Raw genomic sequence first — 11,394 nt, forward strand, 5'->3', positions numbered from 1 at the left:
CCGTTGCTATTACTTAGATGCTTGGCAATTTCACTTTACAGTTTTCTCTTTGATGAAAAAATTGTATTAGAGAAAAATTTTAAATTTACATATAGCAGGCTATTTGATTTTTCTAATTTTGTGATTAATTTCCATGTTTGTTATAGGAGAAAATATCTTCTATATTATTTTTACTTTCAGGAACTTAGTTTTTTGCGGCCTAATACATAGTCAGTTTTGAAAATGTCTTATGTGCCCTTGAAAAGCATATGGAGTCTGATTTAAATGAACATTCTATCTTATTAGTTAGGTCGGTTGGCTCATCACTATTTTTTTCTTCCCCTTAATTTGCTATCACAGAGAGAGAGGAATTAGTCTCCCACATTGATTTACATTTCTGTGTGTTTCTTTTTGTATTTCTTGCTTTTGTTTTAAGAACATTTTATTATTTGGTGCATAAATATACCTGGCTGTCAGCTCTTTATTGTGGATTGCAGTCATTGTTCTAACTCCCCCCCCCCCCCCCCCCCCGCCACATTTGGTGCTTTTTGACTTGTGTTCAGTGCTGCCTAAACCACTGCCATGATCCTGCTTTCTTTTGGTTTATGTTTACCATGTAAGTCTGTGCTTATTCTTTTATTTCCAACTTTACTGTGTCACTTTGTTACAAACTCAGCTTTTCAGTACTCTGTGCTTTATCATATGATTCTTTTTCTGTTATTACCTTTCCATTTATTTTCTCTGAAGGATGTATATTCTTAGGCTTCTAGTGGGTGTTTTTATATGGTAAAATAATATACACAGAGTCTTATTTAGACTGTAAATGAATCATTTATTTTAAACTACATTTATCGATTTGTCCCCCTGACTCCTCACCCTGTTTCACAATGACCTTCCTACCTGGACGGGTCGTAGCCCCTTGCACATTGGCCCAGTTGACGAGTCTGCAGGCTGACCTGTGACGGCCATTGCCACAGGAATTCCATCTCAGTTCCAGGTTCACATGGATTCATTGCTCACGGCCATCACTTTAGCCATAGCTTCTCCTTCCTTGTATTGACTGGCTGAAGTTTGTTTCTTTAAGAAATATTCGTGGGACCGTATTTCCTGAATTCATCCCCATGCGAAATGTCTGATGTCGGTCTCTTAGTGCCTGGACAATACTGACTATAAAAGTCTCTTGTTTTCTTTTGCAAAGACACCAAACAAGTGTATACTTGATTTCCTTCGTTCGTCTTCTGTAGCTTCTATTTCCTCTCTGGTCCTTTAAACTCTTCGGCTGGGCTCCGTGTTCTCAAGCCTGCGCTTCATGACCCCGGTTTTGCTTTACCTATTCTCCTTTCCGTTGCTTCCAAATGTGACTTTCATGTTTGTGATGGTCCTATTTTTCCTTTCATTCCCCACGCCCGCCCCCAGCTCTCCCAGCGTTTGCAGAGGCCAGTTTCATTAAGTTCTCCGATTTCCAGGAGGACCGTCAGGATCTTCCCCAGCTTCATGGCAATGTACTTGAGGTGTGGGTTGTGGGCTGATGTCTATTTTCTTGGTCATACATCTTTTCTGTCTTTTTCTGAGAGTATTTTTGCTTTGATCCTGTGCTTGTTCCTTTTTTTCGCTATGATTGATTTCTTATGAATGAGGGAGTTTCTCCTCAGCAATTAGCAGGACCACAGAGTGGTACTGCCTTCACCCCATCTGTCTCTAATACCATTATTTACCATGGCTCAAAGCCATTCTCAGCAGGAAAATCCTTTTGTTGGGTGAGTTCAAAACTTTGCTTTTCTCACTGAAAGAAGAAGCTGGGTGGAACTTGGGTCTATGTTTTTAGTTTTTAATTTAATTTGTTTTGTTCACAATGGAACTCCAGTGTCTTCATTGGTTATAAAATAGAACCTCACAGGAAGCATAAAACAACATAGGAAGCATAAAGAAAATAAGAATCGTCCATAAATCACCACTTAGAGATAATCATCATCATTTTGATGTATATCAATTTGTAATTTTTAAAGCATTTGAAGGTATATGGCTCATATATCTTGATCTATCTAGTGTATATTCACATGCAGAAAAAAATGGCACACATTTGTGTATGTGTGTTTATATACGTGCATGTGTGTACATATATATACATTATATGTGCATTTAGTGTACACACACATGGAAAAATGTACTCATATTATACATACGTAATAAAAGGATCTAACTTAATGTTTTCCCTCATGGTTAGCCCTGAGGTTCCCAAATTGTACACTGAAGTGCCCCAGGGCTCTGAAGCAATGTCACAGGATATCACCGGAATTTTTTAAATCTGGAGGGAGATGCAGTGATGATGATATTCCGGGCGCCTCATGAACGACTAGACTGAGGCAGTCCACCCTTCCTGCTTTAGTGGGTGATGAGAGGGAGTCTCTGCTTTGACAGGTGCTCCTTTTTCTCCCTAAATTGCCACCCAGAGAACACTTACTCCTCCTTATCTGCGTGGTCCCACATAGTCCTGTAATCAGGACTCGTCGTTCGTTAACATTATTATCCACAAATGGGAATGAGAAGTTGCCTGTGTTTGTTCTGATATGATGCTAACTTTTTTATTACCTTTAAACAGATAAAAGGGCTTCTCGGCCAATTTGCATCTTTCACATTTCTTTGTCCAGAACATAATCCGTGAAACAAAATCTCTTGCCTCTGCTCTAGCCTTCCTTTATTTGTTATATTTTCTACTGCTTGCTGGTACTTATTCTCACACGAATACAGTGATAAAAGCATCACCATATAATTTGCGACAATTTCATTTGATCTCATTGAAAATTACACAGTCAGAAGCATTTCATTAGTATCTGAGATAAAATAATGTAAACTTCAAGCCGCAGTCAGGGTGCATGTTTAGGAATTGAATGAGCTTGAAAACCCATTGTATTTGCACACATTGGAGACATCCATTTGGGCAATAGACTATGAAAGAGCCGGGTTAGCAGACTAAATGGAGTAAATGCATTAGCTTTGTAGACTAAATCATTTTAGATGAATTCCAAATGAGAAACATAATCCATATGCATTAAAAAGAAACTAAAATTACTATGTATTAGAGAATATATATTCATAATCATTGTAAAGCTGTTTTAATAATGGTTTTTTATGGCCATATGATACTGTTTAAAAACGCCGGACAATTTTTTACCATAAAAATAATGCCAAAGTATTACAAACCATTCAAATATAGGGAAGAGCACAGTGTCACAAGCTTAACACATCATTGGGTAAATTTTGCTACCCATCCTCACAGGCTTTAGTCTTAGAAACAGTCTTACACAGCTGTAGTTGGTTTATTTGGATTCAGTAGCCTATCAAGTGTATTTTTGCATTTACTATATTTTTACAACCTCACTTACAATGGTAGACACAGTACTAGGCCAAGTATTTGCACTGTAATTTGCTTAAACATTGCTCATTTGTTGCTTAGTCTCCCATTTTTCTGCTAAAATATTGCTACCATAAATATGTATTTTTATATATGTATCTATACATAGTCATTTTTTACCCATTTTGGATTTTATTCTTAGGAAGCATAATTGCTAAGTATGTAACATTTTTTATGGTGTTTGACACATATAGCCAAATTTCTTTAGAAAATGATTATATACTGTTAGACAGCAATTAGCAATGTATGAAACTGCCAGTTTCACTGCACCACCACCAAAATATAGCTTATTAAAGAAACTGATTTCATAGATTTATTAGTACTTTTCTGTTATGTTTTAAATTCTTGGCAGAATGGGTCCAGTGCTGCTATGGAAATATGGGTGTGGTTAGAGAGAATGGAGAGAGAGCCAGGCTTTTTTGGTGGAGTTCAGCAGGAAAGGTGAGGCAAGTGTGGAAACGAGTGTCTGGGCTGGGCGTGCGGCGGTGTGGGGAGGGTTTCTGTTCGAACCCCCAGGGCTGTGCTTGCTGTTTGAATTCGGGCGTTAAACTTTGTCCTGTTTTCCTCTTCTCTTACGATGTTGTTGGAAGTAAAGAAACAATCTCCACCACCTGCCACTTTAATAAGACAGTTATTACTTTCATCCCACAAATGACTGTTTCGTGTGTGTTAGCTGAAGACGGGTCCTCCTCTGAAGCTCAGTCTGGACCCTCCGGTGCACTCCCACCGTCCAGCTCCACAGCCATGGAGACCAGCGGACACCTCGTGAGTACTGTCTGGTGAGGAGGCAACTTTTGAATCGAAAGTCTGACTTCGAAGACTCCAGCAGTTTTTTGTGAAGTATGTTTTACAATCGCTGGTACTTGGAAGGCCTGCGACTTCACACAGCCTTAGGCCGTTTGGCCACTGGTCAGTTAGAACAAGTGATTCTCTGCTTCCGCAGTTGGCAGCAGGCAGGACAAGGGGGCCCGGCCAGGGATTTACTGTACTTCGGCGTGGGGGGAAGTCTGTGACAGGCTGCCTCCTTGAAAGGTGTGTGTGTGTGTGCGCGTGTGCATGAGTGCGCGCAGTGGCGAAGGAAGTAATGGAGTTTGGAATTATACTAGTTATCTAAGTAGCACAGGGCTGAGGGAAACGATACAGCCTTGCTTTTGTTTTTAATCTTTAGCCGAAAGACCTCTTATTTTCTGTCTTGGTTGAAAACTAGGACTGTTTCCCTGGTTACCAGGCCTCCTAGCTATAGTAAACCGGGAGGTGAACACGCCATCCTGTGCATTAATTAGCGCAAAGGGCAAGTCTCCGTGTGCATGTCCATGTACTTGCTTGTGCTCAGCATTTGAAATAAGCATGTGACCTCTCAAAGGGACGTGGGTTTGAGTGTTTTTTTTTTTTTTTAAAACATAGAAGGAATTTCTGTTTTTAAGCAGACTTATAACCTATGAGGAAAGAGCGGGAAGAACCAGACAGGTGGAAGATCCGAGAGAGAGAAGGCGTGGCTAATGGAACGCTGTTCTTGAGAGACAGCTCGTCCACCCACGAAGATACAGCTCAGCAGGCAGTAGAAAATGGAGGAGAGAGTCCAGGGCTCAATGGTCAATTTGGAAACCATGAGCAAGGGAAAAAAACTGAAGTCATGGGAATGGTGAGCTTGTCATGGCAGAGCGTGTGAAAGACGGAAAAATAAAAACGAACTTAGATGTGAAGCTCTTAAAGGAAGGAGCAAGTAAAGAGACAACTCGCAAATGAGAGGTCAGTCTTACATTTGTTACTTTAGAAAATCAGAATTGAATTTATGTCCCAAGAATTTTAGGATAAAATATATGCAAGCGTTCCTCCCTATGATTAAGAGTACTGTAAGAATTGTAGAAATTCCACTTCTGGGTATATATCCAAAAGAATGGAACGCAGGCATTTGAGTGGATATTTGTATACACACTTTCATAGCAGCATTATTCACAATAATCAAGAGGTAGAAGCGACCCAAGTGTCCATCAGTGGATGGCTGGATAAACAAAATGTATTATATCCATACTATGGAATAGTATTCAGCCCTAAAAAGGAAGGAAATTCTAGCACATGCTACAGCATGCATAAATCTTGAAGACATTATGCTGAATGAAATAAGCCAGTACAAGAAGACAAACACTGTATGATTCCACCTATGTGAGGTTCCTAGAGGAGTCAGAGTCACAGAGGCAGAAAGTAGAATGGTGGATGCCAGGGGCCAGGGGAGGAGGTAGCAAGGAGGCAATGTTTAATAGGGACAGAGTTTCAGCTGGGGAAGATGAAGAGTTCTGGAGCTGGATGGTGGTGATGGCTGCACAGCAAGGTGAATGTACTTAAGGTCACTGAACTGTATACTTAAAAATGGTTAAAATGGTGAATTTTATGTTATGTATATTTTACCACAATCACAAAAAGCAGAGGGCCATATATATAAAATTATATCTCATAAAATTATGGTAATCTCTTGCCAACCACAGTTTTTAGATCTCTAGGGTCCGTTTACAGCGATTTAAATTTTTATAAGAAATTTTTAAAGTCTGAGATCTTTTACATATGTAAGGTTTAGTTCAGTCCTTTATACGTGTTTCCAAATCTGGCTATCGAAATCACTTATTAAACTTTATAAATATGCAACATAAGAATTTCCGGGCCCTGCCCCAGACCCATTAAATCATAATCTCCAGGGATGGCAGCCAACAATTGGTATTTTAATGGGTGCTTCAGATGATCCTTATGCAGCAAAAGAATACTAATGCCTGAGATTTCTTTTTTCTCCTTCAGACCTCGGTGTAGGTCTATGGGGGTCATGCAGAGAGAAAAGATTTTTGAAATTTTATCCTTTCAAAAAATGTATGGAAAACTAGCCTTGGAAAATAATACTTCTCAATCATCTTGACAACTTATAAAAAGGCATAAGCATTTTGTAAAAGAGGATGGGGGACATCAGTTATTACTGATGTAGAAATTATTGTCATCCTTGGTGAGTAGGGGCTCACAGTCATGTATTGTTTGATGCAAAAAAATAATTTGATGGTTCTAACACCTCAAATGTTGTGGAGCAATTTATATATTTCTTTTCATGTCTTTCCTTTTTTTTTTTTTTTTTTGCTATTTCTTCCTTCAGTTGCCTTTTATGAGGCATGTGTAAGGCAGGCTCTTTGGGTTTACACATAGGAAGAATGCAAATGGAATACATTCAATTTCAAGCTAGTAGGTGATGCTTCTCAATCTTTTTAACTGGACGCTCCAGCTTACAAGAACATCTGCCTCCACAGATCAAAGGGCACAGCAGTGGTTCTAGAATAATTGAAAGAGGAGCTCATGGAAGATTTCTTATCAGAACAGGTTTTTAACGACAAACATGATTTGTTTTGGACAAAATGTCTTCCAAACTTTTATTTACTCTGCCTTTAAATATTACATATATTTAGCTAAACCTATTTTTCTCCCGTTCAACCTCTTATTTTCTATGAAAAAATATTGCCAACCAACTGTTTTGCCAGCTTCAGAACTTTTCAAGAGCATGCTTGGCAAAGGATTACTGTAATTCTTTCAGGCATGACAACGAGCATTGATACCCACACTCTTCATTACCTTAAGGAAAATTGGACAAGTGACTGAAAACATTTTGATAACTGTGGCAGGTCAAGGTATTAATAATTTGATGGACCCATTTCCCCCATGCCCTACCTCTGCTCTAGTGGAACAGATTTATCAGAAAAAATAAAGGAAAAGAAATAAGAGCTGGCTGCTCCCACGGAGGACTGTCAGGGAGGCATTTGTGAGGGTGAAATCTTAGAAGCTGCAGCTTGTGGGCAGCGCTCAGAGTTCTCGCGGTTGAGGTGATGTCAGTTGAGAGGATGGACCAGGAAGAGACATCTGTGTAATCCTGCAGGCTGCTCCAGCCGTGGTCCCCGACAATGGGGAAGGATCAGTGTGCCTCAACCTTGCGCTCAAAGGAGGAACAGTAAGACCAATCACAGTGGAGTAAGAACCAGGGTCCTCCCATTTCCTCTGCCCCTTGTCAGCCCAGCCCCGGGTCCTTGCAGTCCCCTAAAGGGATAGGGAGTAAGTACCAGTGACTGACATTGATCAGCTGCTTCCCTACCGAGACCCAGGAGTAAGTAACCGGGTATAGGAGATAAATGGAAAAATTCCAACACCTCACGTTATGGAACAGTTTATCCGTGGTATATATGGTAATGAATATTGCTTCTCGTTTCTGTTCACAATTGATTTTCACAAGACATGTTTTTTGTGGGGGAGGGGCTTCCGTTTTACCTCCTGGAAGACGAGGTTTCCCTGAATCAGGTCTGGGAGAAAGAGGGAAGCCTGTGGAAGGACTCTGAGCAAAAGTGTGACACTGTTGTGGGAAAGGTCAATAGAAATTTAGGGACCAGTGGGTGTCCCAGAATTGTTGACTTTGTACAAATTCTGTTTATAAAGTGGAATTAGCCGTTATCAGGATCCATATGCAATGTTTTTGCTCTGCATTTTAAAAATTGCCATAATATCATAGGCTTGTTGTTGAAGGTATGTGTGAAAATGCCAGTGGGGGAGCAGATTTTTTTTAACTGATTGAAATGTGTGGAGCTGCTGTGATGACTTCCTCTGTGTTTCCCTTGGCTGCAGATAATGCCACGGAGAGAGCTCAGTGACGCACACAGGCAGCTGATAACAGCTGACACATGCGGATCCTGAGCCAAGCGAGTATTATCAGAAAACGAGCTAAAAATCCCATAAAACTCCCCACTGCCTGACTTAAAAACATTCCTTTTAGAATCTCTTAACGACACGGTAGATGATATCTTGAATTTTGCATGCCAGAACACTTCCAGTGAAATATAAATGAGAGTGAAGACACGTCCCTTTAACGCCTGCGAGCTGCGTATTCAGCATCAGTATTAACATCCTTTCAATACAGAACATCTGAGAAGCGCATAAATCATTGATTCAAATTCACAGCTAAGTACCGGACAGTCTTTATTCGCCTTATAATTTTAATATTTTAAATACAGTTAAATGTCGATGGAGTTTAAAAAGGCAAATAAGACTCTAGGCTTAAAAAGAAAAACAGCAGTGCACCGCCTGCCCTCTTCCCATGGCAGATGCCCGCTCCCTGGACACCACTTTCAATCATTTTACTTGTCACTTCTATTATTTGCTTTAACATTTTTAGATAAACTGCTTATACTGTTTTTTCTTAAATCTTTGTTCCTAGAAATTAGCTGGTGACGTCCTACTCCAGAAGATAGAAATTTCGGTCGATTGCATGTCCCACTTCTCTGTTCACGCCCTCCTTCTTCCATCCTTCCAATGTAATGTTTGATTAAATCATTCTGGTACATTTTTCTTGGTTAAATTTCATACTTGTTATGATTATTCGAATATAAATCACCTCTGAACCATAATGAAATATGGTCACATTTCTTTCTTGCACAGCATCTCATTTTCTCTGCAAATTCATCTTTGGAAGTTCAGTTTTCTGAGCACTTATCATTCCCAAACTCCCCGACAGGACTGCAGAGTTCCTCTCACCATTCAGGATGTTCAAGCACACCAGTGTGGCGGTCACCGATGTGCACTGCTCCGCTCTCCTTGGAGAGAGCCAGCTATAGGGAGCAGGGGGATTGCCTCCAGTTGCTACTCCCGTGAATGCTCAGGCCACACTTCTCCTGGGTTGTTCCCGCCAATGCCTGAGCATGGCAGGGGTGTTAGGGCTCATTCTTGGTACCAATGAGCAGCCTTTGCTTAGGAATTCCCATTCCCACTGGCCTGGTTGAAACTTTCTCACAACTATGCTGTGGTCTGGGGATTTCTTAGCCAATCTTTCCTTCCCTCTCTCCTTTCACAGGTGTCAGATTGGCATCCAGGCTGAAGCCTCTCGCTGCCTAGTCTTGCTCCATTCTCCTTGATCCTTCACAGACATTTCCCCCAAGAATCTCCTGCATGTCTAATCTTATTTTGATACCTGCTTCTCAGAGGACATAACTTGGCACAGAGGATGCTGGGAGGGAGGGGTCTGAGAAACCAGGCACTCGATGGGATTTGGAGACTGGCTTGCTCTTTGCCCAGATGGTGAAGAGGACCTCATCTTGAGAGGAATGTGGGGCCTGGTGCAGTGGGAGCCCAATTACTTAAGATTTCGCTTGTGTTTGGGGAAAGCAGACAACCAGAGGGCTGATTATTGCCAAGTTGTATTGATGTTCTATAAGAGATAATGGGAAACCGAGGGGTGATTAACAAGTAGTTAAGAGCTAACTCTCAGCACCAGAGGGACTTTTTAGCAGCTTACAAATAAGCCCTTATCTTCTACCCAGCTGAGGAACAGACACAGGATTTTGTAGTTAAAGTCACAGAGCCTCAGAGATGTTTAAATGCTCAGCCAAAGCAGGTCTTGGAACCGTGATACATGGGATGGAGACATCTGGGAGAATGTTCCTGGGGATTTTGGGCTCTACAGGGCCCCTGAACCTCAGAACTTACAGAGGGTGACCCTTTCTCCCCAGCAAGGCTTATTGCTTCTTCCTTTTGGAAGATGCTGCAGAAGCTCTCCCTGAGAAGGCAGCACGTGTCTCCTTCCGGAATGCCCCCACCCTCTCTCCTGGTTGTCAAGCTGGTGACTAAGGTTAAGCCCAATACAACCCCTCTGGGGATGTACTGGGCCTAACAAGAGAGGAAAGAAATAACACGCCAAAGAAGTGGCCAGAATTAGTTAACATGTACTGGTAGGAGCCAGGGGAGTTCCTGATGACTGGATTTTGACAGGCTTAATCAAGTGGCCCCGGGAGGAAGACTGTGTACAAAAACCTTATGGACTTGGGGGTACTTTCTTGGGACACAGGATTTAACACTCTGGCAAGGACCCCAGGCCGTGGAACAAACTTGCTGCTCAGATGGATCTTAGAAACCCAGATGAAGCAGTGGCCTGAGTGACAGCAGGGGAAGGCATACAAAGACTAAGGGAAAAGGGCCTTCACAAGGAGTGAGGACTTTTTCCTAGACGTTAGTGCCTACCGGAAAGCACACACCATGGAAGAGGCACTAAATAACCACGTAGGCAAAGTGACTTGGCCATTTGGCATCATCCAGTCTTTAGGATCGGTCACCTGGAACTGACAGGATAGGGACCTGGACACCCTGAAACGTGAAGAGAGTGGCCATGGTGGCAGAGATGGAGGCTATACATGACCCAACAGCAGGGACTCCCATTTACAAGGCCTATGTATCTATTGCTGCCTCTGAATGTCCAATTTGTCAGTAAGCAAGACCAGAGCTGAGACCTGGAATGGCCTTCTTACTCTAGGAGACCAAATAACCACTTGGGAGCCAGTCTACCATATTGGAACTCTTACCTCCTGGAAGGGCCGGAGGTCTGTCCGTTCTGGGGTAGATACCTATTATGGTGTGGGCTTGTCTTTCCTGCTCACAAGGACTCAGCCAGCACTACTATCCTGGGGCTTCCCGAATACTGGATCCACGGGCATGGAATCCTACACAACACAGCATCAGACAGGGGACCCAATTCAAGTGATGGAGGTGTGGGGTGAGGCTATGACCATGGGATCCAGTGATTGTATCATTGCCTGTACCATCTAGAAGCAGTGGCTCCATAGAGTGTTGGAAAGGTCTTCTAAAGGTGCAGTGGCAGCGCCATTTTGGATGTAATATTCTGCAAGGATGGGGTGCTATCCTTTAGGATGTAGTATATACATTATATCAGAGACCTCCATATGGCATTGTGACTCTAATAGGGAGAATTCATGGTTCTGGTTACTAAAGGTGGAACCAGGAGTGGGCCCTCTCTCAGTGACCCACTGAGGGCTTGTGTGCTCCCCATCCTGCAACTTTGGACTCTGCTGGGTTGTAAGTCTAAATTGGCTCACACGGTTAGTGAGAAGTCCCGTGATCTGTCCTTGGCAAGCTGGAGACTCAGGAGAGCAATGGTATAGATCTAGTCTCAGTCTGAAGACCTGAGAACCAGGAGAGCTGGTGGT

The 11,394-nt window shown here is 42.0% G+C and overlaps 1 long non-coding RNA gene across 1 annotated transcript; it reads left to right on the forward strand.

The window, feature by feature from the left end:
* Positions 1-3,845: 3,845 nt before the first annotated feature.
* LOC138915869 (uncharacterized) lies at positions 3,846-8,749 on the forward strand. Its single transcript, XR_011422265.1, has 2 exons — positions 3,846-4,156; positions 4,819-8,749. It is a non-coding gene; the product is annotated as an uncharacterized lncRNA (long non-coding RNA).
* Positions 8,750-11,394: the final 2,645 nt, after the last annotated feature.

The sequence above is a fragment of the Equus caballus genome, chromosome 10 (assembly GCF_041296265.1).
Source record: "Equus caballus isolate H_3958 breed thoroughbred chromosome 10, TB-T2T, whole genome shotgun sequence".
In the NCBI taxonomy this organism is placed as follows: Eukaryota; Metazoa; Chordata; class Mammalia; order Perissodactyla; family Equidae; genus Equus; species Equus caballus.